Here is a 27,801-nt window from a genome sequence, read left to right as displayed (position 1 = left end):
TTTTATCACTGATGCTTGCTGTAAAGATTGTTTTCCAGCTTCCTGCTTTCCTTCTAATCTTGGTTGCATTGGTTTTGTTTGTACAAAAGCTTTTTAATTTAATATAATCAAAAATATCTATTTTACATTTTGTAATGCTCTCTATCTCTTGTTTGGTCAGTGATTCTTCCCCTTCCCACAGATCTGACAGGTAAACTATTCTTTGTTCTTCTAAATTGCTTATGGTGTCACCTTTAATTTCTAAATCATGCCAAAGGTCTGTCATCACTAACTTTTCTAATATTCTATTTACCTCTTTAGTTTCTTTCTTGTTTATTTTTTGTTTGGATTTATTGAGTTCTGAGAGGGAACAGTTGAGGTCCCCTATTTCTTCCTATAACTTATTTAATTTCTTCTTTAAGAATTTGGATTATATACCACTTGGTGCATATATGTTTAGTATTGGTAATACATCATTTTCTATGGTATCTTTTATCAAAATCTAGTTTCCTTCCTTATCTCTTTTAATTAGGTCTATCATTGTTTTTACTTTGTCTGAGATCAGTATGGCAACCCCTGCTTTTTTTTTTCCCCCAGGTGAAGCATGAGATTCTGCCCCAGCCCCTTACCTTTACTCTGGGTGTGTCTCTCTGCTTTAAGTGTGTTTCTTGCAAACAATATATTGTAAGATTCTGGTTTTTGATGCTCTCTGCTATCCATTTCCATTTTATGGGAGATTTCATCCCATTCACATTCACAGTTATGACTACTAACTCTGTATTTCCTTCCATCTGATTCTTCCTCCTGTTTTGTCCCATCTCTCCTTTCACACTGTCCCTACTCACCAATGTCTTGCTTCTCTCTACCACCTCCCCTGATCTGCCCTCCCTTCTGTCAGCTCCCATCACCACCACCACCCCTTACTTGATCTCCCCTTCTACTTCCCTTATATTCAATTAATTGTGTATAGGATTCCCTCTTTGAGCCAATACTGATGAGTAAGGTTCAAATGATGCTCTTTGCCTATGCTTCCCTCTTTCCCTCCACTGCAATAGGTCTTTTGCACCTCTTCATGTGAAATAATTTACCCCTTTCTACCTTTCTTCCATCTGCAACCATTGTACTCCTGTTTCTCATCCTTTAATTTTTATCATTCCCTCAAATTCACCTTCTACCCATACCCTATGTCTATGTATATTCCTTCTAGTTGTAGTATTAGTGACACAATTTTTAAGAATTATAAGTATCATCTTTTCATGTATATATGTAAATAGTTTAGCTCTATTGAATGCCTTATGCTTTTTTTTCCCCTTTTACCTGTTTATGCTTCTCTTGGGTCTTGATATTAAAGTTCAAGTTTTTGGTTTAATTCTGGTCTTCTCCTTATGAAAACTTGAAATCATTTTATTTCATTGATTGACCTTTTTTTGATATATTATGGTTAATTGTGCCACATAAGTGATTGCTAGTTGTAGTCCTACCTCCTTTGTCTTTTGGAATATCATGGTCCATGACCTCTAACCTTTTAATTATGCTTCTGCCAAATCCTGTGTAATACTGATTATGGCTCTCTTCCATTTGAATTGTTTCTTTCTCACCACTTGTAGTATTTTTTAACTTAACCTGATAATTCTGAAAATTGATTATAAGATTCCTTGGAGTGTTTGTTTGTTTGTTTGTTTTTAATTAATTAACTTTTTTTTTTAATTTTGGGATCTCTTTCATGAGATGATCAACGGATTTTTCAATTCCTATTTTGCCCTCTAGTTCCAGGATATCAGGGAAGTTTCCTTGATAATTTCTTGAAAGATGCTGTCCAGGTCTTCCTTTTGATTATGGCTTTTAGGTATCCTAATGATTCTGATATTGTCGCTCCTGGATCTATTTTCCAGGTCAGGTTTTTTGTTTTTGTTTTTTTTCCTATGAGGTATTTTTAAATTCTCTTCCATTTTTTCATTCTTTTGACTTTGTTAAATTGATTATTAATGTCTCATAGAGTTATTACCTTCCACTTGTCCAATTCTCACTTTTAAGGTGTTGTTTTCCTCAATTAGTTTTTGTACTTTCTTTTCCGTTTGGTCAACTGTATTCTTTAAGAAGTTGTTTTCTTTTTTTCTTCCTTTCTTTTTTTTTTCACCCAAAAACAAGGTTTATTAAAGATCTGCCATATTAGCCAAACTCTTAAGGAATATGCGGGTCTGTGAGGTATTGGCTAGATTGTAAAAATCTGAGCAATGGCTAGATTATAAGAATCAGAGCATCTTAATGGAGACAAGATAGACTTTATATACAGAAAGACTATGGGAGGGATCTAGGAGTGGCAAAGTAGTCTATGGGGTAATAGAACTCCAGGTGTGGCCAAGAGAGAATGGAGCCTAGATAGGATCAAGGGTGGGAAGTGGCCAAGGGTCATAAGGAGGTCTAGGCTAGGTTAAGGGTAACAGAGAATTGGGAGATTGGGTATAGCCACAAAGTAAGTCCAGTTCATGGGATTATAGCCTCATGAGACCTTCAGAGATTTGGCCATGTGGAAAAGTTCAGGGTTTTTCCTTTTTAGTATCTAGATCCCATCCTCATCATTCCCCCCTCAAACAAATGTGACCCAAATTCTTTTGGGGTAAGGGGCAAAGGTCTTGGCTTCTGAAACTGCTTCCTGCTGGCAAGGGGTGTAGAGCTGTTCCTGCCTTGAGGGAGTCCCAAAGAGGAGGTTGACTGGAACCAAGCACAGGCTGCATCCAAGGAATGATGGGGGTACGTTGGCTAGTACCCACTGTTTGCTACCAACTGTAGGTGAATGAACTGTAGTATGGAGGACACAAATCTGATAGAAAAGGCTACAGGGCCCAGATATGACAAGATAAAAAATCCTTAGCTCTGTTTGGATTCAGATAATTCAGTTTTCCAACTATGCATCAAATCCACCTCATAGCCAGACACAGTAATAGCCATGTGGGTAACATTCCTTTTCAAAGGAACATAATGGGGAAACTGAGCTAGGAGGAACCCATCTTAGACTGAAGCTAAAATTGTCCTCTCAGCTTCTCCCAATGCTGACTTCCCATCAGTATCACATTCTCAGAGTATCTTGTGGCATTTCTCTCATATGGTGGATTATTGATTATGAATGGATTATGATTCTTCAGTGGATTTTTGTGTCTCCTTTTCCATTTGGTCAATTCTACTTTTTAAGTTTTCCAAGCTGTTGACTCTTCTTTCAAAATTATCTTGCATCACTCTCATTTCTTTTCCCAATTTTCTTCTACTTCTCTTATATGATTTTTAAGTTTTTGTTTTATATGATTTTAAGTTTTTGTTTTGTTTTGTTTTGTTTAACTATTCCATGAGTTCTTTCTGGGCTTGAGACCACTTCCATTTTTCTTTGGGGTTTTGACCTAGGTATTTTGATATTTTTGTCCTCTTCTGAGTTTGTGGTTTAATCTTCCCTGTCACTATAATAACTTTTTATGAGCAGGCTCTTTTTTTGTTTTTGTTTTTGTTTTTTTGCTTATCTTAAAAAAAATTGACCTTTTTCCTTTCCTTTAAATTTTATTTCTGTTCTCAAGATAGAAGGGGCAGTGTTCCTGGCTTCTTATGCCAGTGGCTGCTGGCCCTGGCTGTTTACCTAGTGTTGCAGTGATGTTGGCCTAGAGCCCCCAGGTGACCCTCATGTCTAGTGCTGTGCTGAGGGATTGGGTGGGGGGGTGGCTGGAACTGATGGAGGCTGTAGGTGTCTGGCATCTTAGATAGTGCTGAGTTGGGATCCTATAGGTGGCATATGGTGTGTTCTGAGGCCCGATGGGGTGTTTCTTCATTTCCTCAGGGCTACACTGAAGCAAGTGGAGGTCTGGCTGTTGTAGAATACTTCTTTGCCTGGAGCTGTGCTGAAGTACAGGGAGGTCTAGACACTCTCAGTTGTCTGTTTGCCCTGGGCTACACTGAAGCATGCAGTGGTTCTCAGAGCTAGAGTCTGCCGGTTCCAGAGCCTTGCTAAAGCATGTGGGGGGTCCTGGTGTTGGCATTTGCCTGCTCCACCACATTGGGCTTTAGAATCTCCATTTGTTTGCTGATGGATTGCTGGGATGCTTCCTCCACTGGAATGTGCCCCCCTTTTACCTAAGTGACACGGACCTTTCCTGACAATCTTCTAAATTTTTTTGATTTCAAGGATTGTTTCACTCCATCTTTTTGCTGGTTCTGCTGTTCTAGGATTTCTTCTGAGGCTCTATTTCATGTTTGTTTGTAGTTGAATATGGGAGAGTTACAGTGATTTACTGCTTACTTTTCCATCTTGGCTCTAGGGAGTTGTCCTCAGGTGTTATTATTTTTGATAAACAATTGTTTTTATTAATTTTTTTTGCCCGTATCTACAAAAAGTTTATCTCCTTTACTATACTTTCATTTACATGCCTATCTGCTGTTATATAGCTGTGAATCATGGGATCCCATAATCTCAGATAGATAAACTTGTAGATCAACAAAAGGGCAAAAGGAATACACATAGTAATTTTTCATCTTTGTATCTAAAGTAATTATCACATATGTTTAATAAATGTTTGTTGATTGATCTTGTTAAAGAATTCTTGTTGAAAAATGGCAGGCTGGATGAATTGTAAGTGTTGACTAATGCTGACTTGTATATGGTAATTGCATAGAAGAAATCATCAAATATGCATAATGAGAAAAGGAGGCAAGTTAGTCATGTTTAAGGAGAGATAACGGATATATTGTCTGAATGTTTATTTGGCACTCATAGTTTTATATTAAAACAATAAAAAAAGGCTTCTAGGTTGTTGCATATATATATATTTATATATACACACATACATACATACATACATATATAATGGAGAATAACTAAGAAATACAAGAAATACAGAGTAAGCAGGTATGGCAGGTATGTACGTATTATGGTCTATTACATAAGAAAGGAATATCCACACCAGTGAAATCATGGATCCGTCCAAGTATCAAAGCATGCATACACAATCTCTTTCACAATTACCAATGGGATGAATGCCACACATTTGTGAGATGCTTGTATGGATTTAAATTAGAATTTGTGACAATACAAAAATAAGAATTAAGTTCATTAGCCCACATAAATCAGCTCCATGCTCTAATCTTCTGATCCATTGGTCTACAAACTGGAGATTAGGATCTCCTGGGGGAATATGATAACATCCTGGGGGTAGGGTCCAATCACTTGAGCTTCTGAGCCTGTTTTCATATTTATACAATGAGGTTAATGATATAATATTTATGCTACCTATCATAAAGGACCAAATAGAATATTTTATGTAAAACTATGTAACTTTAAAGTACTTTATAAATCACATTATAAAATTAAATGCTCTTATTCTTCTTCTACCTCTTCTACAGCTACTCTCTCATACACATAAACCCACACACGTGTGTTTTATATATGCATATATTACATGTATTTATTATATTATTTATATGTATGCATGTGTACTTTTTGTTGTTATTTTCAGTTGTTTCAGTTATTCCTGAGTCTTTATGACCCCATCTGGGGATTTCTTGGCAAGGATATTGATGGTTTGCCATTTCTTTCTCCAGCTCATTTTATAGATGGGGAAACTGAGGTGAACCTATCTGATATATATGCATATATACATATGTACATATACACACACATGTATGTATATATTATGTATGTAAATGTGTTTATTAAATGATAGATAAAATTTATTTACTCAACCAGTATTTGTTAAGTGTTTACCATATGCCACTGGAAACAATGTTTGGTTTGGCACACAAAAACAAATTTTGTGACCTTGGAGAAGTCACTTTCTCTCTCTGAGTCTTATTTTTCTCATCTATAAAATTATGGGGTTAGAATTCTGAGGTACCACATCACACCTATCAGATGAGCCAACATGACAAAACAGGAAAATGATAAATGTTGGAGAAATGTGGAAAAATTAGAACACTAATGCATTGTTGGTAGAGTTGTGAAATGATCCAACATTTTGGAGAGCAATTTGTAACTATGCCCAAAGGGCTATAAAAATGTGTATACCCTTTGACCCAGCAATAGCACTTCTAGGGCTATATCCCAAAGAGATCATACAAATGGGAAAAGGATGCAAATGTACAGAAATATTTATAGCAGCTCTTTTTGTGGTGGCAAAGAATTGGACATTGAGAAGATGTCCATCAATTGGGGAATGGTTGAACAAGTTGTGGTATATGAATGTAATGGAATACTATTGTGCTATAAGAAATGATGAACAGGCTGACTTCAGAAAAACCTGGAAAAACTTGTATGGTCTGATGCTGAATGAAGTAAGCAGAACCAGGAGAACGTTGTACACAGTAACAGCCATGTTGTGCAATGACTAATATTGATAGTCTTAACCCTTGTCAATGACACAAGGATCTAAGACATCTCCAAAGGCCTCATGATGGAAAATGCTATCCACATCCAAACAAAGAACTATGGAGTTTGAATGCAGATTAAAGCATACTATTTGCTATTTTTTTTCTTCTGTTGTGTTTCATTTTTCCTCTTTCTGGTGGTTCCTCCTATTAGTTCTAATTCTTATTTACAACATCACTAATGTGAAAATATGTTTAATAGGAATGTATATGTATAGCCTATATCAGATTGCACACCATCTTGAGGAAGGAGGTGAGGAAGGAGGGGAAGGGAGCTTATGGAAGTGATTGTTCTTAATTCAAAATAAATTAATTTAAAAAATGATGGGGTTAGATTTAGATTGCCCCTAAGGTATTTTCAACTCTAGATTCATAATTTTACAAACTATCCCATCTCTGAATCTCTGATTGTAATATTACTATTCGTCTGCCATATGTCAAGAGATACATGATCCTTCCCCTTTGATTTATATCACACTTTAGAAAACATTCCTCATGAAATTCTATGGTCAAATTTTTGTATCACATGATGATCAGTGATAAACATCTTAGAACTAAGTGTGTCCTCAGCCAATAGACACTCAGGCTTTTGTATGTTTGTTAATCAAAGCCTTGCCAGCATGAGGGATTCTTCTTCTTTACACTTGATTGGCATAGTGTCCATGATCTCAGGTTCACCTCTATGCCACACTTTTGGAGAACATTAGCAGATTATCATTATCATTATCATCATCATCCTTATCAATCATGCTACCTGCCTCTTCAACCAAACAGAACTCATTCAATCTCTTCCAAGTCTACATCATAGCCACTTCCTCATCCAGTTTGGCCACCTTTACTGAGTAAAACTTTGTGGAGGAAGAATCTAAGGTCAGTTGTTCTGACAGTTTCAGTTGTCAAGTTTGGAGCAGTTTTATAGGAGTAGATCATAATTGTTCAGACAATGTATTGTCAGTCAAGATGTGGAAATGTCAAGAAGTTTTGTATCAACTAGGTTCAAGGTAGGGACAAGTGACTAGAAAATGGGCAGAGTTAAGCTGATTGGAGCTAGTACAAGGAACTAGTGTCCAGAAAATTTAGGAGAATAGCATTTAGGCTATTGCTTTCTACAGTTTTTCTAGTCCTAAGGGCTCCTTAGGCCACCAAGGTAGCTACCAAGGACTACCATCAAAATGTTAATTGAGATGCTATTATCAAGCAATAACTTCTCCATTATAAATATAATTTAGTCAACAAGAAGGGGCTTAAGGTAGTATTTGTTTTATCTTCAGTGTCAGAGGGATGGGGAGGGAGGAGGTTGTTCTCAGCTTCAGAAATGTGCTCAGTTATTGTCCTTCACACCTTGAGCTATGAGTCCTTTATCATTAAATAGACACTACTTAGTTTAGAGTTGATATGAGCTTTTTGGAATGAGTATCTATATTTATCAGCAGGTTTTGTTTTGTTTTTTTTTCCATTTTAGTAAGCAAGACTAGGTCCACCTGGTAGATTTGTGCTTAGCTGAGAAAACTGCTGGGTAAGTTCCAGGGTTTTGTTGCGTTCCCTGCAGTTGGGGTTCTAACCTTCTCTTTCTTAGAGTTATGTTTATTCATTGTTGTTATTTAGTTATTTGCATTTTATTCATTAATCCTCCTCCCTCCATACTATTTCCTCTGGGAATAATAAAGAACCTAATATACCTTTGAGCAGGGAATGAGATCCTGACAGAAACCCAATGAATAGGTTATGTGTAGTTTAGAAAGATAGTTTTGGAGGACTCCCTGATGCAGAGCTCATTGTTGTTGGGGCCAAGGGACTCTGAGAGTATGGTTGGGATTTGTCCCTAGGACACAGGGCACAGGCCCAAGTTCTGGTATACCTTGGACCAAAACCCAAACATTCACTTGGCTCAACTCATCTTTTTCTTGGAGAGAAAGACAATTGGTGCCTAGCTTATTCCAAACCTGCTGCTACACAGTAATTTAGAAACACGGCTTAGAATCCCTGGATCCAAGACTTGGAAAGGTTCTTTCTCATTGATCATGTAGTCCAAAGATCTTACCATTTATTGAGTCACAGACCCCTTTGGCAATCTAATGAATTCTACTGACACTTTGGCAGAAGAATGTTTTCAAACACATTAAAAATACAATTACAAAGGAAATCAATTAAATTGAAATACAGTTGTTCGGTTTTTTTTTTTTAATTCACAGACTTTAGGTTAAGAATGTTTGATTTCTGGTTCAACTTATACATGAAACATTAATATCACTGACATGCCAGCATTCACCCATTCCTTGAAAATCTACAGTGATGGAGCAGCTTGGTGGACACTTACTAGCTGTGTGACCCTGGGCAAGTCACTTAACCCCAATTGCCTAAAAAGAAAAAAATCTACAGCGATTGGGAACTTACTGTTTCCTGAGATAGCCCATTCCACATTTGGACAGCTCTAATGTTAGGAACTTATTGTTTATGTCAAGCCAAAACTGACCTTCCTCTAACTTGAATTCATTCTGTCCTCTTGGGTCAAATAGAATGAGCTCCATCCCTCTTCCAAATACCTGAAGATAGCTATCATGACCTCTTCTAAACCTTCTCTTTTCCAGTCTAACCAAACCCAGTTCTGTAAAGCTATCCTCCCACGGGATAGTAGAATTTGTAGCTGGAATGTACCTTATGGAACCAATACCCTCATTTTATAGATGAGAAAACCGAGTCCTTGAAAGGTTATATGACTTGGTCAGAGCCACACGTGTAGTAAGTAGAAGAGAAGGAATTTGCATGCACACCTCTAACTCACAATCTGTGAATCTATGCTACCTAGCTCTATGCTACCTAGATGCTATGATTCTCAGTTTTTTCATCATCTTAAAGTGAAATGTAAAAGTGGCTCAGTACACCCCATCAAGTTATTTAGTAGGAGAGTGAATGTGAACCATAGTTTCTTCTGTCATAGCAGAATAAAAGCAATAGCCATGCCTAATTGCACAGCTAATAGTATGAGCCAGAAATGCAGAGACCTCTGTAGTGAACTTTGGTATTTGCATTAAAGGAGATATTTTAAAGTCAGAAACTGTTAATGGCTATGGGGGCAAAGTTGTGCTAGAATGGGGGTGATGGTTGTGAATGTGTGTAATTTTTCTATGGGTTGGGAGAAGGAAGTGCAAAGGGGTTGTGGTGCCTTCCCTTCTCTCCCCACCCTCCAACTGAATTTCAATGGATTCAAATATTCATTACACATCCAGTTTACTTTTCACTTGTGATAGATTTGAGTGCACTGAACAGGATAATCCTCTAAAAAAAGAATTTTAAAGGCTCAATTACCTGTAAAAAGCTCTGTTTAAAAGCAATAGAAAGCAACTTCTAAATCCCCTTCAAGCAGCTCTGCTAAATACCCCGTTGGAAGAGATTGTCTGATTCGACAGCCAAATTGCTTTGCTTCACAATCTTAGGCAAAATACCCCATCTCTTCTTGACTTGACATTATCAACTTGGCTTCAGGCACTTCAAAAACTTTTGTGAATATGACTACAAAGAGGTATGTATGTATTTTTCCCCCAATCCCTCACTGCCCTTATGATAATATTTCAAAAGCGCTTGTCTTGACATCTACTAAAAGACTGTCTCTGTTTGGTATTGGTAAACATAAGAGTATTATCTCCATTCTTTCCAACACTTTCTAATGGATATAACATTATCTTCAGAATGATGTTGTTATTGTAGGTGCCTTATTTGCATTCTACTTGCAGTTATTTTTTCCATCTTTTAAAGTTATTCAGGAAATTGTGGTTTTGATTGTGCTTTCTGTAGGAAGTGATAAATTCCCATATTGAATCCTTTTGTTCTATGGTAAGCTCCTGGAGGGCAGGGAGGATGTTGTTTTACTTCTTTCCAACCAAGTTACTTAGTACAGTGTCATATATAAGGTAATGCTTATTCACTTTTTTCTTAACTTTTTTGAAGGATAAAAATAATTTGTTATTTGATGGATATTCATGACTGATCACAGTAAAAGAAGGATTAACAATACTTTGTCAAAAAAAAGTGGAAAATGATGACTATAAGTACTTAGAATTCTGTAAGGTAAAAACCTTAGAGAAATATCTTTTGAACAAACAGGTATCATATCGCTCAGCAATACTAAAGGCTTATGACACAAATGGATTGTAACTGCAAGTGGTTTGCCACTGAACAGAGTCTATGAAACAACTATAATCCGAGAGTGAAATCCAAAGGCCCCTTGTAATTAACATCCAAATTAACCTTACTAATGATATATCAATAAGAAAAAGAAATCAAATATAATTGCTGAGTCATGTGAACTTTTTTATAGAAATGCACAGGTTTATGCTATGCACTCAGGATTAGGTTATTTTCAACAGAATTGTGGTGCATTCATCCTTAAGGGGATAATCATTACAGATTATGCAAGGAAAATGAAGAAATTACACAACACATCACTGCGCTATAAAATATAAATAGTCAGTATTTAATACTTAGCCAGACACAAAGTGGATATTCTAAAAATAGACATTTTAACATTTTTATCTTTCATGAAACAAACAAAAACAAATTTCTATGAAAATAGAATCATTATATAAATAATGATTCTATTATATATATAATATAGAATATGTATATTCTATATTATATATAACATAATGATTCCATTTTCATTGTATAGAAATACTATGGAAATACATAGTATATGAATCTATATAGCTTGCATGTATATGTATGTTTCTACATGTTCACAATTCTGTATTTTTTATAAAAATTTATTAAAAATAGTATGTGAAATTGTAAATATATAGTTATTTCAAATTCATACAATTTATGTGACATCTCCAGCTCCTTCACCTTTCTATTCCCATTCCATTCTTGCACATATTATTCAGGGTCATTCCTATCTTTACCTTATTCCCATCCTTATCAACCCTTCTTTTTTTATTCCTTTCTAGGTAATTACTCTCCTTTCTTTGTAGATCTCTTTTTGAGTTTTAGCTTGGGCTTTGGAGGGACAGATTTGTCAAGTAACTGTGATAATTTCATCTGAATTGATCATTGAATAAGGACTCTTCTTTTTCCTTCCTGCACTGTGCTTTTACCTGCTAAATTCTTATTTTTGGTATGTTTTAAAAGTTTCCCCTCTGTGAGTCTTTGCACAATGAGTGGGAAGACGCTCCCTCCAAATGTACATAAACTTTCAATTGAATGGTGTAGGATAACTTCTGGGCAGGAAAGTGTTAATAATACATAGTCAACAATGAGCTGACAATTCTTTATTACATGGACAATAATTTATAAGATTTATTTTCTTATTGAAAAGTCTCATTAAGGTTTTTTGACATGGTTTAATGAACCCTGGAGTCTGGAGACTTGGATTTTTGTTTTGGTTCTACTAATAACTAGCTCAGTGCTGTTACTACCTATTTTAAATGACATATAAGTGAAATGCTTAGCATAATGCCTGGCACATAATAGGTGCTTAAAAATACTTTTTTTCTTCTTTCCTCCCTTCCTACCAACCTTCCTCCTTCCTTCCCTCACTCAGTCTCTCTTTTCCTTCCTCCCTTCCTCCTTCTCTCCCTTCCTTCTTCCCTCCTTGCCTTCCCTCCTACCCTTCCTTCCCTCCTCCCCTTCTTCCTTCCTTCCTTCCTTCCTTCCTCCCTTCCTTCCTTCTTCCCTTCTTCCCTTCCATCCTCCCTTCTTTCTGCTCTCCCTTCCTTCCTTTCCAATCTCAGGATCTGGATCTATAAAACGAAAGGGTTGGACTACTATAATCACCACCTCAGTCTTTTGTCTTTTCCAGTTTTAACAATATACAGCACTAAATCTCTTCCTTTATCTCTGTCCATGGTGAAAAAATTAATTAAAGAGGAAATATATATACACATACTATTATTATTATTATTAAGGAAATGCTATCAATATTCCCTATGAAACAGAATTCTCTTTCTCTTTCACACACACACACACACACACACACTCACATAAACAGTTGGGGAGTTTTCAAATTATGGCAGGTGGGGATAATCTACCCCAAATAATTGCTTGAACTAAATGTGGACATATGCTTTAAAATAGTTTTTTAAAAATGGAATAACTTGAAAATTGTTTTTAAATATTGATAATTATTATAAATTTTATTTGGATGTTCAAAATTCTAATTATTATAATTTGTGATAAAACTTGCAGCAAATTATTGATTTATTTGGATAGTTTGAACAAAACAACTGAATTTTTATAAAACAATTTTAATTTAATCAAGTAAATGTTCTTTCATTTAAAAAAATATGGATTAGGATGAATTAAAATTAGCATTTAGTGAGTGAATGACAGACAATGAAATGTAATCATTTTGAGAGCAAGTTTACCCATATGTTGTTGGTTGACTAAGAAAGACAAATGTTTGGCAACATAATAGGTGTTAGTTTGATGATTTCATTTCAATTTGATATGAAAGATCAGATCAATCACAATTCCTCAAGCAGGAAAATGTGAGGGACTAGAGAATGGGGCAAGAATATCATGTGAGGGTAGGAGATGGAAACAGCATTATCTTATCACTCACATTTATGTCAAATCACTGTAAAATGACATGAACTTAAGGCACATTTTCCTAATTATCTTAGAAACAAGTGTTACTGCATACTGCAGCCCTCCTTCCTCCAAGACATCATACAGCTAGTCCTCTAAATATAACTATGACTTAGGTAAGAAAGTGTTATCATTTTCAATTTACAGGCAAGTTTGCTTAGATTTAGACCTTGAAAAGTCCCCCAGAACATCTTGTTCCCATCCACAATTCCATGGAGACAAAAAATAAGATCCATAGAGGTTAAATAACTTTCTCAAGGTCAAATAAGTATTAAGTGTCAAGGAAAGAACCTTAACCCACGTACTCTGATTACAAATTCAACTCTTTCCCCACTAACATTCTACCCTGGTCCTTGTCCTCAATGGATTTAAAATTTAAAAAGTGAGGTAAAACATGTATATAGGTAAATATAAAGCAAAGTGAAATGTTATAAACTGATGATGCTCTGAGATAACATAAAGGAGAAAATTTTATTCTCATCAAAGAAGATTTTAATAGAAGTGGCATCTACCATAGGCCTTGAATAATGAATGAGAACACATTTAGCCTTGAATCACACTTTAGATCGAAGAATCTCAGAATTGAAAGGCATTTCATATGAAAATCGAATTCAATCCCTACATGCATAGGAATTCACCTCTATAACATCCCTAGTTTGTCAACAAGCTGCTGCTTGAAGACTATCAAAGAAAGAAAACCCACAACCTTCTAGTGTAACTTATTTTATTTTTATATATCATTAATTACTAGGAAATTTTTCTTGTAGCCTGCTAATACTAATGGTACCCTAAGGTTTATCAGAAAAAATTTATATACACACAAATATATATATATGTATATTATATATATAATATATATACGTATATATACATAATATATATAATGTATATATATTCAGATTGATTTCACTCCAAATATATCAATAAAATAATTTTTAACTCTGGGGACATAATTTAACTTTTCTTATCCATCTGTTGCTCCTACTTCTACACTCTGGATTCAAAAATAGCAGGTCTAATCCATCTAACAAAATTTAGCCCGTTACATAATTGGAGACTGCAAGTTAGTCATGAAACATAATTCAATCTAGTGACAAAATATATTTTCCCCTAATTATTCACATTGGTGGCATTAGAGTATCACAAGATTGCATGATAATTGTGAAACCCTCTATATGTCAGGGATAGCATCTGAAGTAGACCTTAACATGGGCCCTAAACCAGAAGTTCATGGTGCATAGATGTAGATCTATTGATGGACCATGAAACTTAATAGATTTGTAAGTCATTGTTATGACATTTGTGACATTTTCCTAATCACCACACATCTTCTGCACCAAATTTCTTTCTGAGTATTCCAAGAAAAGATGGGTGTATCCAACATTGTTGTATACTAGTTAGAACACTCTATTTGGAGTGAGGAAGTTCTGGGTTCCAGCACAACCTCAGACACTTACTAATTATGTGATCCTTACTGTCACTTAGCCTTTCTGAGGCTCAGTGTCCTCTGTTTATAAAGCGTTTTGTAAATAATGACCAGCTAATATTATTCCAAAAAGCTGATTCTCCTAAGAAGCAGGAAATAAACAAGAAGTTAAAAGAAAGCTTCACTGAAGCAGGAGATGTGCTCAGTAAATTTATATCTGATCAATCTAAAGAAGGGGGGAAACCTGAAGCTTTGAGGCCACATGTGGCCTTTCAGGCCATTGGGTGTGGCCCTTTGACTGAGTCCAAGTTTTACATAATAAATCCTTTTATTAAGGGGATTTGTTATGTTGTTTGGATTCAGTCAAAGGGCCCACTTGAGGACCTAGAGGCTCCACATGTGGCCTAGAGGCTGCAGGTTCCCCATCCCTGTCCTAAATTATCCTCTAGATTTTCAAGCTGAATTGCTCTTGGCTCCTGAACTCCATCTAGCCCTCTTCTGACTAATCACATTACCCTTCTGCTTTGGTTCTGTCTTCTTTCATCTCTTTCCTGGCTGGATTCTCAAGCTTGAAAGTTGGAAGGAAAATATCACATTGGCTTTTGAAGTATAGTAGGATTGTAAACCTTCACAAAGGATTTATTCTTTTCCACTAAAGGCATTTTGACTTCTCGTAGTACAATGCCACCTCCCTCCTGCTCCCGATACCCTATCTTAACCTTCCAAGGTTTTAATTCCCAAGAAATATCTTACACTTTATATTTTCATTTTCCACTTCATATTTTAATTTTTATTTTATTCTGTTCTCTATGCTTGCCCCACTACAACAATGATCTGTCTTTTTAAATTGTCTTTAAGAGTAACAAAATGTTCTCTCTTTTTTAAAGAAAATGCAGGGAAAATGGCTAAACTTCCTTGAGGTAAGGACTCATGCCTCCTATTGTTCTTCTACTTGTGTGTCTTCTGTTGGTTCTAGCACATCTTCTTGCTCATAGTAGGTTTCTCGTGATAATTCACTCTTGATAGCACTTTCCAGTTCCCTTGCAACATTCCTGTGAACTTTTCTCCCAAAAGTCCAGTGAGTTTTATCCAGAAGTTTTATGATTCCCATTTTACATTTGAGGAACTAAAGTTTAAGGAGGAAGTGAATTTTCTGTAGGCATTTGATGAGTAAACACTTCACCTAGAATTCAGATCAATCAATTTTAAGCCAGGAATCATCTAATCAAAGTCCTTTCCCCTTACCTTTTACTTTACAGAGGGAGGAACAAAAATTCAAAGATGTTTAGTTGCTTGCTCATGGTCACAGAAATGACAAAAATTAGAGAAAAGACTGAAATTTCATCTTCAGACTCAAAATTCAATTCTCCTAATATGGCAGAGAACTACTCAAATCCAGATATAGTGTCCCCTGATATAATGTTTTTTCCATGGGGCCACTGTACGTTCTGGGTTTCTAGGTGCCCATAATTCCTTAGTCACCTCCTATTGGGTGGAAAGGATCTAATGAAAGCTTTCCTTCATAGCTATTAGTCTTCTTACATATTAATTCTTCCAGAAGTATCAGTACTCAAAAAAGGAACACCTAGAAAGGATGGTACCTAAACATTCTTAAAATCCAATCTAACACACACTGACAGAAAGTGACAATATTAGTCCATCTGTGATCTAGCCAGTAACTTGGCAAGAATGTGCTGAGGGCCTCACATAATAGAAGCCCCTGAGATGTTCAATTGTCATAAATCTCAAAAGATGAATTTGTGAAATTTACCACCAGTAGCTTCCTTGAGTTTCTCTATTACAAAATCAAACTCGTCTGATATTCCTTTTCTGACCTTACATGAAAACAAATAAACAAAAAACATATGTGACAACCAAACAGATTGGCAACTTTGATAGGAATGCTTTGATGTTCAATATCTTAGATCACACAAAAGACACTGAATGTATATTTACTGGATTGTGTGTGTGTGTGTGTTTCCTTTTGACACACCGGTCAAAGCAACAAACTCAAGAGTCTGGGTTGAAATATTGATTCCAACACTTATTAGTTGTGTCAGTCAGAACATATCATTTAACCTCTCAAGGTTAGTTTCCCCATGTATAATAATAATTATAATTACCTATAAAACTACTTACGGGATTGTTGTCAGGAAAGAACTTTATTAACCTTAAAATATCATATCAATATGAGTTGCTATTATTCAATAAAACCTTCTGGGCAATGTGTGATATGGGTACAGCTCACAAGAAATGGATTCAAGTCTCACTTCTGTTATATACTGACTGGATGACACTGGGTAAACAACTGTCTAAGATTATAAACTGCAGAGAAGGAGCCAAGCGGCTCTGGTAGATTGTCAACAACGTCACAGCTTCAGTCCCCATCCCAATCCCTACCTTTAAATATAATTGCTTACATTTACATACCTGACACTCATTAACTCAACTGATATGCATAGGGAACACTAGGCTATAAGTAATCAAGTATTATTATCCCTATTTAATAGATAAGGACACTGAAGTACTGAAAAGGAGAATAGTTTTCTTAAGGTCATACACCCAACAAGTGGAAAAAATAAGTCTTGAACCCAAGGTCTTTCCACTCTTTTTCCAATGTGATCTATACTGCACCTACTTTCTCATGCTGCCAAAGAGCCAGATGCCTATGTTGGAAGAATATTTTACATCTTGGCAGAATTAGCTGTTGCTGATCATGCTTTTTGTGTGCTTGTCCCTCAGCATGGCAAAAAATCCAGAGAAAAAGCACAAATTATCCTTAATTACACTTTTATTGTAATTGTTTCAGAAAACCTACCATGATGTCAGTGAAGAGCCTTCGACTGTATCCTAGCCATTCAAAGGAAATTTTTGCTTTTTAAAGATAACTTTGTGCAAGCACTGGGGGCAAATCAAACAATCCTGGCTCCCTGTGTCTACCTGCTGACCCTGGGGACAAGTCCCTGTTTTTTTTCTCTCTCTGTCTCTGAGCAACTGTATATGAATACTGTAATCCAACAAGGACCTACAAATCCATAGCACAGGGACTCCTTCCACCAATGACGATCACAGCCCATATCTGACTTATCCTATTAGAGATCCTTGAGGCTCAAGATGTTAACTGACTTGTCCAGACACACACCTGGAAAGTGACAGAGATGAGATTTTAACTTAGGTCATTTTGATTTTAAGGGCCACATTCTATCTACAATCTCAGACTTCCTGCCCTTATGAAATGGTTATAAATTAGATCATCTCTGTCATAGCTCACGTTTCTATGACATAGTAAGATTTATACAGTGTTTCCTTATGACAACCTGATAAGGTTAAGTAGTCTAATTTTTACCATATTACATATGAATAAAATGATGTTTAAAGAAAGGAACTCAATTCCCTATGATCATATGCATATTAAATACCTGAAGCAAGAGTCTCTGGACTTGAAGTCCAGGATTCTTTCTAATGGGGTGGTGGTACCTGGACCCCAAAAAGCCCTAAGACCATGCCTCTGAAGGTAATCCAGTCCTCACCCACATTCCCTCTCCCATGAGAAAATTTTACCTTGTTACAGGCCTAACTCTGTAATTCCCTTATCAGATCAGACAGAGGAATGTGTGGCCCAAGAATTCTTGTCTCTGGCTGGCCCAAGGACTCTTCCTCCCATCAGATCCCCAAGGTCCATGCCTCTAACAACTTTTTCAATGTCTGATATCCTACCTACACTTTCCCATCCATAGCTCCCAAAGACACCTGGACTTTTAGATTACCTAATTAGCATCCCCGGAATTCCTTTCCCATGTTCCTTTTCTATATAAATTCTAGATTCATTTCATCTTGAAAGGAACTTTGCCCACTTTTATTGGCATTACAATAAACTGTCTCTTGACAGAAAGACAGCTTGGGTGTGTAAACTCACTGCAAGTGAACTTGCCTTGGCGTTCTCGGGGTCCCAGCACCCCTAACCACCAACACCTCTTCATTTCCAGAAACTCAGACCTGCTGTGCGAAAGGTCTTCTAGTCCAGCTCCTACTCAAAACATAAATCCCTTTTATAGCAAGCCTGAAAAAGAGCCATTTTGAGCTCTATTTTAAGATCTTCAAAGATGTGGAGCAATTATTATATAATGGGGGGGAGGAGTCTAAAGCCTGAGGCTCATGAATGACCAATAATCTATGGATAGATTTCAGGAAATCCTATGATGGGGGAAAATGCTTCTTTTCACTACTCTTTCATTGAAAATTTGCATTACCTGCATTATCAAGGTAGGAAACAAAATATTATTCTGAAAAGGGGTTCACAAGCTTCACCAGATGGTCAGATGGCACACAACTATACTTCTCCCAACCCTAAAAAAAAAATTAAGAAATCATGATGACTAGAGAAATAACAAAGTTTCCAGGAGGCAAAGTCTCCAAATGTCATTGACAACACTTAGAAAAAGTATTTAACTTTGCTAAAACTCCATCAAGTGGAGGGATCATAATATAGCGATAAGAGCACTTGAACCAGTGCTAAGAGAATTAGACTTTAAAGCTGGGATAGCTATTTACTACCTTTGGGACCTTAACCAATTCCCTTTCCCCCTCCAGCTTTGATTTCTTTATTTATTAAATTGATAAGTTGGATCCAATGCACTCTTTGAACCCCATTCAAACCCTCTGCCATAGGATTCTCAGATCTCTAATGTTCTTCTGGCCCTATACACCATGATTCCGGAATTAATAAATATGTTAACATAACAATTGACTTCTCTCTGGTTTACAAACCATTTTTTTTACAACCATATCTTCCTCTACTTTAGAAAAGAGACCCACTTATCTTCCCAACCTACTACTAACCCCTCATTTTGCTGAGGGGTAGTTGATTGCCTCAGATTGAAGCCTAGCTTCAACAGATCATACAATAATAAATTTAAAATTGGAAGGTCATCTAGTTATGTCCCATAATTTTACAGGTGAAGAAACTGAGGTACCTGAGAGAGATTAAGTGACCCACCCAAAGTCAGACAGGTGGTAAGTGGCAGTGCCAGGATGGTTTATATGAAGTGTAAGTTAGACAGAATTCATTCCTGATATATGACCCAATCTCAATCATTCATTATTGCTCAAGGGAAGAATATTTTAAGAAAATTTGGAGAAGAAAAGAAGAAACTTGGTTATAGATATAATTTAATTCAGTTAGAATACATTTATATATAAAAATATCCATAACTTTAAAAAAATAGTCATGAGATATTTTAGGAAGAATTCATTTATACTTCTAATCGCTGTGTCCATGCCTCTCAATTGCTTCATTATTAAAAAATAAAGAAATAAACAGTTTGAAAGGCTTCAGAGTACTTTTTAAAACATAAATAAAACCAATTTGGCACTATTATGAAAAAAAATTGTTAAGAACTCTTACTAGGTCAGCCATCTCTATACTCAGAAACAAGCAAACAAGAGTTTGTAACTGTATGATTTTAAAATTGTTGCATAAGCAAAATACCCAACAGGCTGTCTTGTTGATTCATTAGCGATTTCTACTTCTATTGATTACCCTTCGTAATCTAGTCATGCCAGTGCAACTCATAGGCAATAAGTGGTCAGTAATAAATGGAGAGGAACAATGCATTTGTCTGTCCATTAAGCATAATTACTGACTAATCATAAATCAGAATACTATTCCAAGACTATGGTTTATTAGACTGGTTATAACTAGACATATGACCTTGAATTAGTAATTTCCCCTCTCTGAGCCCCAGTTACATCACTGGTATAAATGGGGGAGTTGACCTATGAGACTTCTCACATTCTTTCCTTGTCTGACATTCCATGTGTAACATTCAATAGTCTGATAACAATTTTTGTATTTGTTGCTTGAAAATTCAATGTTCTAAGTTTCCTTCTGACTTTAGTTTTCAATATCATAAGATTGCTTCCAGTTCTGACATTCTCTTTTCTAGAGTCCATATCATCTCTAACAGTTCAGGTTCCAAAGTCCCTTTAAGTTCTGACATTTGTTATTTTATGTTTCAAGGTGTCTTTAGACTCTAACACTCAATGATTCTACAAAAACATGATACTTTAGGGCATGAGCAGATTGCTGACTATTTCCAGATTGAACTTTCAATTCTTTATGTGCAAGATCTATCTATCTATCTATCTTACTACATATATCTATGATATATCTATATCTATTTATCTATCTATCTATCTATACACACACACACATGAGAGAGAGAGTGAGCAGTAAGGAAGATTTTTTTTTTTAATTTGACAATGAGGAATATTTATCCATTTATCTACCTTGTTGTTGTTTATAATAGGGATAATAATACATATTGCACTGCCTAGTTAACATTACTGTTGTAAAGTCATTTCAGTCATGTCCAACTCTTTGTGACCCTATTTGGGGTTTTCTTGGCAAAGATACTGGAGTGGTTTGCCATTTATTTTTCCAGTTCATTTTCCAGATGAGGAAACTAGGCAAACAGGATTAAGTAATTTGCCCAGGGTCACACAGCTAGTTAAGAGTCTGAGGCCAGATTTGACTCAGAAAGATGAATCTTCCTGACTCTTTGCCCAATGTTCTCTCCATTAGGCCACCTAGCTGCCCTGCTATCTTTGGGGAATAAAAGAGAAGGAATTTTAATTACAATCTGCCTTTTGTATAATTAGAATACATTTATATGTAAATACAAATGCTGGGCTATGGACTGGGTTATTGAGAATTTAAGTGATTTGCCCAGGATTACACAGTCAATTACTTCATAGAAGTGGTATTTGAGTGACCTGAGTGAGTACCAAGTAAGTTCACCTCAATATCCACTAAACATTATTGTAGAGAGACAGAGAGAGACAAAGAGAGGCCTACAAAGACAGAGACAGAGAGTCAGAGAGACAGAGACAGAGAGGCAAACAGAGAGACAGACAAAGAGACAGAAAGATATATAAATAGATGTAGATTTATTTTATAAAGAGGACTTTTGCCATGTTACTGGTAAATATAGAGTATCCACCAAATGACAATTCAAAAATATTAGACTTTCTTGATTAATGTGTCTCAAATCCCACACAATCTAATTAAGATTCAATGGTTTCATGGTATAGGATGTTATGTAGGGTAGAAAAAAGAGGATGGCTCTGGGGTTGTTGAGTGATAATTCCTCAAGCATTTAATCATAATTACATTCCTAATATCATTTTAAGTGAGCATAGTATTTAGAGTAATCATGAGGAAAACTATGCAGGCAAATGTCAAAACTCTAAATCCAACCATTTTGGGGGAGAAATACCTACATAGGAAGTTGTTAAACATATTTAAAATTTAATCAAATTGTAGTATTGTAAACAATATTTAAGGCTAATTGATCTGTAGCCTGAACCTCAGGTTTTGCCAGAAAAAATTTACTTATGATTTATTAACTATCAGGCGTGAATTATTAGAAGAGCCTAAAAATTAAAGTAAAATAAACTTCCAGTGAGAAATGATTAAAATTCAAAACACACTTCAAATTTAAAAGAAAAGTTTCTCTATTTTAAAGCTGACTAAAAATATATTTTTTTAAAAATCTGTCATATTTTTTAAATAAAAATTGATGGATAGAGTCCAGATAACTTTTTGTTTAAATTTTAGAATTAACCAGCCCACAATGAAATGAGCACTTCAACATAAAAAGTAGAACAGAATAAGAGGATTGTATGTAGAACTGTAAATCTCCCTTACATACAGCACACTTCTTCTTATATTCTATTTTATAAAGGAAAAAAGAGAGAAAGTAGAGACTTGGAGACATTTTTGGAGTGGAGAAACCTCCATTTAAAAAAAAAAATCTCTTTAATTTTCTACCAAAATGGGACACTTTGGAAATGCAAAACTTGAAGAAAAAAAAAACATATACATTGTGGTAAATATAAAAATAATTTGACTACATTTTAGTCAAATTACTCCCTATATAATGCTACAGGCACTCATCAATGATTAAATAACAAAACAACATATGAAGGTAGTTAACAAAAATGTTGAACAATCTTCTTTCAAAAAAAGAAATTCAAAAAAGATTAGAATAGAAAATACAATTGCATTTATGTCACACCCAGTGAAACTATTCAAATTAGAAGGCTGGGCTAGATAGTTGGTATTATAGGCCATTTCTAGAATTATCAGAATTTCCTAATTATCAATTAATGCTCATATAGTTTCCTTATAGCAACCACCAAAACCGATGTACAATACAGAAGAGTAGAATTTCTCCCACTATTTCTGTGGTAGGTTGATAAGTAAAAATTTAATTTTCCAGTGCAAATAAGTGTGAAATTAACTACATATGAAACACATTTTTAACAGCAAAAGTATCTTTATTGATGGTTTCTCTTTGAAGTTTACTCAGCGATCTCTTTTAACAGTTAATGTGTATGGATATTTATTCGGAAAAAAACAAACAAACAAACAAACTGTTGTATAGAAAGTGAATCGAATTGGAAGGATGCAGTTCCCAATGACATATCATGATAATGAATTGCTTTTGAGTAATTCACTAAAAAAAAGTCCTGTGAGCAAAAGTCTTAAAGTACAAATTGCACAAACCTTAAACAGGGTCCAAATAGTGTTTTACAAACCAGAACTCTGATCATATTCTTCAAAACTTCCATAACTTTGGAATGAAACAGAATTAATAATACAATCATTTTAAGTACAATTCTGAGACAGAAAACAAAACAAAATATGTTTCTTTTTGTGCTGACTTTCTGAACTTCTAATATAAATATCTAAATTGAATTATAAATCCATGGATTAAATACACTCCAAGGAAGGTTCTTTGTTTTGTCCAATCTCTAATTCAGGCACACCCTCTGTAATATTGATAACAGATGATAATCTTCTTAAGGTGTTTAACCATATCACTCTTTTCCTTAAAAATGTTAATAGTTCCCTACTCACCCTCAGATAAAATGTAAATCAGCCCTTATCATTAAGATCCTTGTGAGGTTTGACCTATTACTAGGGCCTTACTAACAGAAATGACTCCCTGTTTGACAACTGATTGATCCTTCTAAGTATCAGGAAGTTCTTTTGTATCCAATGCTTTTTTAGTCAGCTTAGTTTAAGCAAGGATCTATTTATTATAATCCATTTATAAAATTCTCTAATCTAGGTACATAATATTAGCAAAGTTTCTACTAAAGGTTTTACAAGGTTAACAAAGTTTATTAATCACAATGCCCTTCTGATACAAAAGAGGTAATTCAGGCCAAATGCCAATTGACTACCCTTAGGCTCCCTCTCCTACTCAGTTTCAGTTAATATGTCCAGAAACAATAATTAATCAATACACATAAATTAAGTGTCAGCTATGTGCTAGACACTGTTGTAGTCATTGAGAATACAGAAAGAAGTAAAACAATCCCAGCACTGAAGGACTTTATAATCCATGGGGTGGGGTGGAGGGGCAGGGATGGAGGGATGGAAAACATGCAAACAAATATATTCAAAACAAGCTAAGTGCAAAGCAACAATCAGATATAAAAGCAGAGACCCAGAACTCAGTGCCTAAACTGGTATTCATTACACATAACACCCTAGTCACCACTCCTACTTACCTTTGAAGACTGAAGAGCTGGAGAGCCACAAGCTTGCATGTCTATGAATAATTCACTTCCTTATTTGTGATATATAAGCACTTGTGTACCTTCTTGGTACCTGAGAGATATAACAAAAATGTTTGTTCCCATAAATTTGGAGTTAGTAATTAGTACAAAGGTTAAACTTTGCTTAGAGTGTGCATGCTTAATAGGCTTATAAATATTAGCTTCTCCACCTCCAGTAGGTGCTAAGACACCATTTTCTGAACATGGGCCATATGAAGAAGGAGGGAGGACATGTCAAGGAGTAGGTATGAAATGGGCGTACCGGAAAGTTGTACATGCTGGAGTACTCACCCAATGAGGAAACAGAGGAGGGACTTTGCGGCCGGGATTAGAGATAAATAGTGAACTCCTGCTTTGGTACAATGTGTCCTACTCCATAGGACACTCACCCTTGCAACCGCATAATAAACTGGACTTTTAACTTCATCCCTCCTGAGTCTGAATGAGTTATTTTTCACAGTACCTCACCCAAGTTCTCATCACAATCCCTCTTGAATTAAGCCCATATCCAATAAGCTGTTTCCTTTCGTTGGTTCTTATTTAGCTCTGTTTGCTAACACAGAAAGGCCCTTGTTTCTTTTTTGATATGATAGCTTTTCAGATATTTGAACAGAATTAAATATTTCTCATAGCTAAACCTTCTTAGTTCCTTAAACTATTCCTCATGTAGCATGCTTTCATTTGTCTCAAAATCCTAGTCTCTTTCCCTAGCATATTTCATCTTATAAGTGCAGTGTCTAGAATTCAATTCAATAAACACATCCAATTCAACAAACTATCTTTACCCAGCCCTCCCTCCCATGTGAGTTTTGGGTGTCAAGGGAAAGATAAGGAATTTTTGGATTCTTTTAAGGACTTTATTGAATCTACATATGTCCAGCTAATTGCTATAGTGAACAAGGTTTTGTTACTGTTGTTGGTGGTGTTTTTGTTTTTTGTTTTTTGTTTTTTGTTTTTTGTTTTTTAACATAGCACAATTAAGTCCCACTGACCTATCAGATACAGAACCTAATATGCATTAAGCCATACCTTTACAGGATTTCTGACTTGTTCCTACAATTGATTTGTGTTACAAATGCATATTCAGGTTTGATCAACCTGCAAATGGAGTCCTTGAATGAGATATTTATAATAGGAAAGTGACTACTCCTATACTGAGGAGCAAACAGCAATAATAATAGTAATAATAAGAATGAAGATGGTGATAACTGGCATTAAGATAGCAATTTAAAGTTCGTGAAACACTTTAACAATTTTATCTCTCAACAACCCTGAGAGGTAGGTAATGTTACTAACCTCATTTTATAGATGAAGAAAATGAGGGTGAGAGGGGTTAAGTGATTTCCCCAGGGTCACATAGCTAGCAAATACCTAAGGCAGGATTTGAATTCAGAGCTTTCTGACTCCAGCTTTGCCACTCTACCAGCTGACACTGAGCTGCCTTTCTAGTCATTTGATGGGACCCTATTAAGATCCTAGAGCTGTGTGGTAACTGGGCAATAGTTTAATGTATTTCCAATAAGAAATGCTGTAGAAAAAGGAAGTCTCTTACAAATAATTTTCAAGGGACTTTACTTGGGAAAGGGTGGGAAGGTCATAAGTTATAGGAAGACATGAATGCTTCATAGCTTGAAGCTTAATGCAATAGATTAAAGTGTAATGAGGGCAATTCCTAGAACATGATTAGGGATGGAGGGAGATCAAAATAGAGGTGGGGGTGTGAATTCCATGCTCTGTGGGAGGCAGTTAGGTGCCACATTGGATAGACATTTAGTCCTGGAGTCAGGAAGACCTGAGTTTAAATTCAGCCTTGGACCTTACTAACTGTGTAACCTTGGGCAAGTCATTTGAAATTTCTTAGCCTATTTTCCTATCTGTAAAATGGGAATAATAATAGCATCTAACACTCATAGTTGTGAGAATTAAACGAGATAATATTTGTATGTCTCTTAGCACAGTGTCTGACACATAGTAGGTGCTTTATAAATGTTAGCTATGATTAGGTATTATGTGATCCTGGATATACAAGAGCACAAACTTGAAGAGGAGGATGGAATATACTGCTTTTACATGCTATTTTGGTTATACTGAAGTAAGGAGACCTAGAAATTGAAAGAACAAGAACACTACATAAAGTACTAGAATTTTGGAGGAGAGGCATGTTGTCCTAGATACTGAAACAACTCTATACAGTAAGTGGAATGGCTCCTAGAAGCTAAAAAAAACAAACATACAAACAAAAAAAAATCCTCTTGAAGACACCAGGATTCAAAAAGGGCCTCAGTGTGACCTCATACACATGACCCTCTTGGTAATTTGGGATAAGTGTAAAGGATAAGCTTTGCAAAAAATTGTATTTAGTAAGCAAAAACATCAAGCATATAGAAAGCTGACTGTAAACAAGCCAGGGCTCACAACATGGTCACATCCTTGAAAATGTACCTTGGGGGCCTTAGAGGATGAGTAGGTTAGGTTTCAAAGCCTGGGCTCATCTCTTTTCTTATATCTAAGTGGAAGAACCCCTGCAGGGTAATGATTCAGTGAAGGGAATTGTCTGAAAAGGCCTGAGAAGGGGAACTTAAGTGTCCCAATTTTAAAGGGGTGGGCGGACTGACTGGGTGGAAAGGGAAAAGGGAAAAGTCAATAAAGCAATAAAAGGTGAAGGACTATTAGGCCTTCAAACTTCCTCCCACCCCCTCCCAAAGGATGCAAAATTAAAGACCTTTTATGGCATTTTCAATCAATGATCTAAGTCTTTAAGAACATTTCAAGAGGAATCAAAAGAATTCCTTGTGACTGAAAAGAGAAGAGGATCCCAGCCCTAAGATGCTGCCTGACTATGTGTACAAAAATCCAGTTAAGAGAAAGGGAACAAGATATTGAGAGTATGGGTGTTGGAGCAGCTTGAGTGATTCCTGCTTCTGTGAAGGGAGAATGTATACCTTCAGGAATATAAGGTACTGTAGCTAAATGGTGACTAGTAATAATAGCTAACATTTATATAAACACCTTAAGGATTAAAAAAGTTTGCTTCTTTGGTTTTACATGTTATTTAAGTTATTCCTTACAACAGTTCTGTGATATATATGCTATTATCATGACGTTTTACTCATGAGGAGACTGAGGGTGAGAAGTTAAGTCAGTCAGAGTCAGCCAGAGTCAAACAGCTATGAAGTATATGAAGCAAGATTTGAATTCAAGTCTTCCTTATTCCAAATTCAGTATTTTATCTACTATGCCACTCAAGCTATAACAGTGCCATGATCTTTTTCTCCATAGTTTTGTTGATTGCTTTTTCTTTATTCATTTTGTCTTGTTTCTGGAGTTATGTAGATTCAATAAAGTATATAAGGGGAAAACCATATTTCTTTAAACTACACCCACACCAGGAAGACCACAACAGGAGGGTCATGAGCAAACATTTATTAAATGCTTATTACTCTTCTCAGTCCTGTAAAGATTTTCAAACTTTGATGTAACTTAATGGTGAATGTTCCCTCCATTTTTATAGACTGGACAGCACGTCTATGCCTTCTCCTCTTTTGTGAATCTAAAATGTGAGCTGTCAATTACTTTTCCTTAGCACTTTACTGCATGATCATTTTTTTTTTTTTTTCAGGAACAGCTCTTTCAACTCCACAAGACACCATACTCCCTGCTGATTGGCCCAGCCTTACTCTAGTGTTTTCAGCTTTGTTGTCTTCCACCATTAGATTTTAAGCTCCTTGGGGGCAAAGACTTTCTTTCTTTCTTTCTTTCTTTCTTTCTTTCTTTCTTTCTTTCTT

The sequence above is a fragment of the Vombatus ursinus genome, unplaced genomic scaffold (assembly GCF_900497805.2).
Source record: "Vombatus ursinus unplaced genomic scaffold, bare-nosed wombat genome assembly UNPS02014864.1, whole genome shotgun sequence".
In the NCBI taxonomy this organism is placed as follows: Eukaryota; Metazoa; Chordata; class Mammalia; order Diprotodontia; family Vombatidae; genus Vombatus; species Vombatus ursinus.
Note: the sequence above shows the minus strand (reverse complement) of the source record.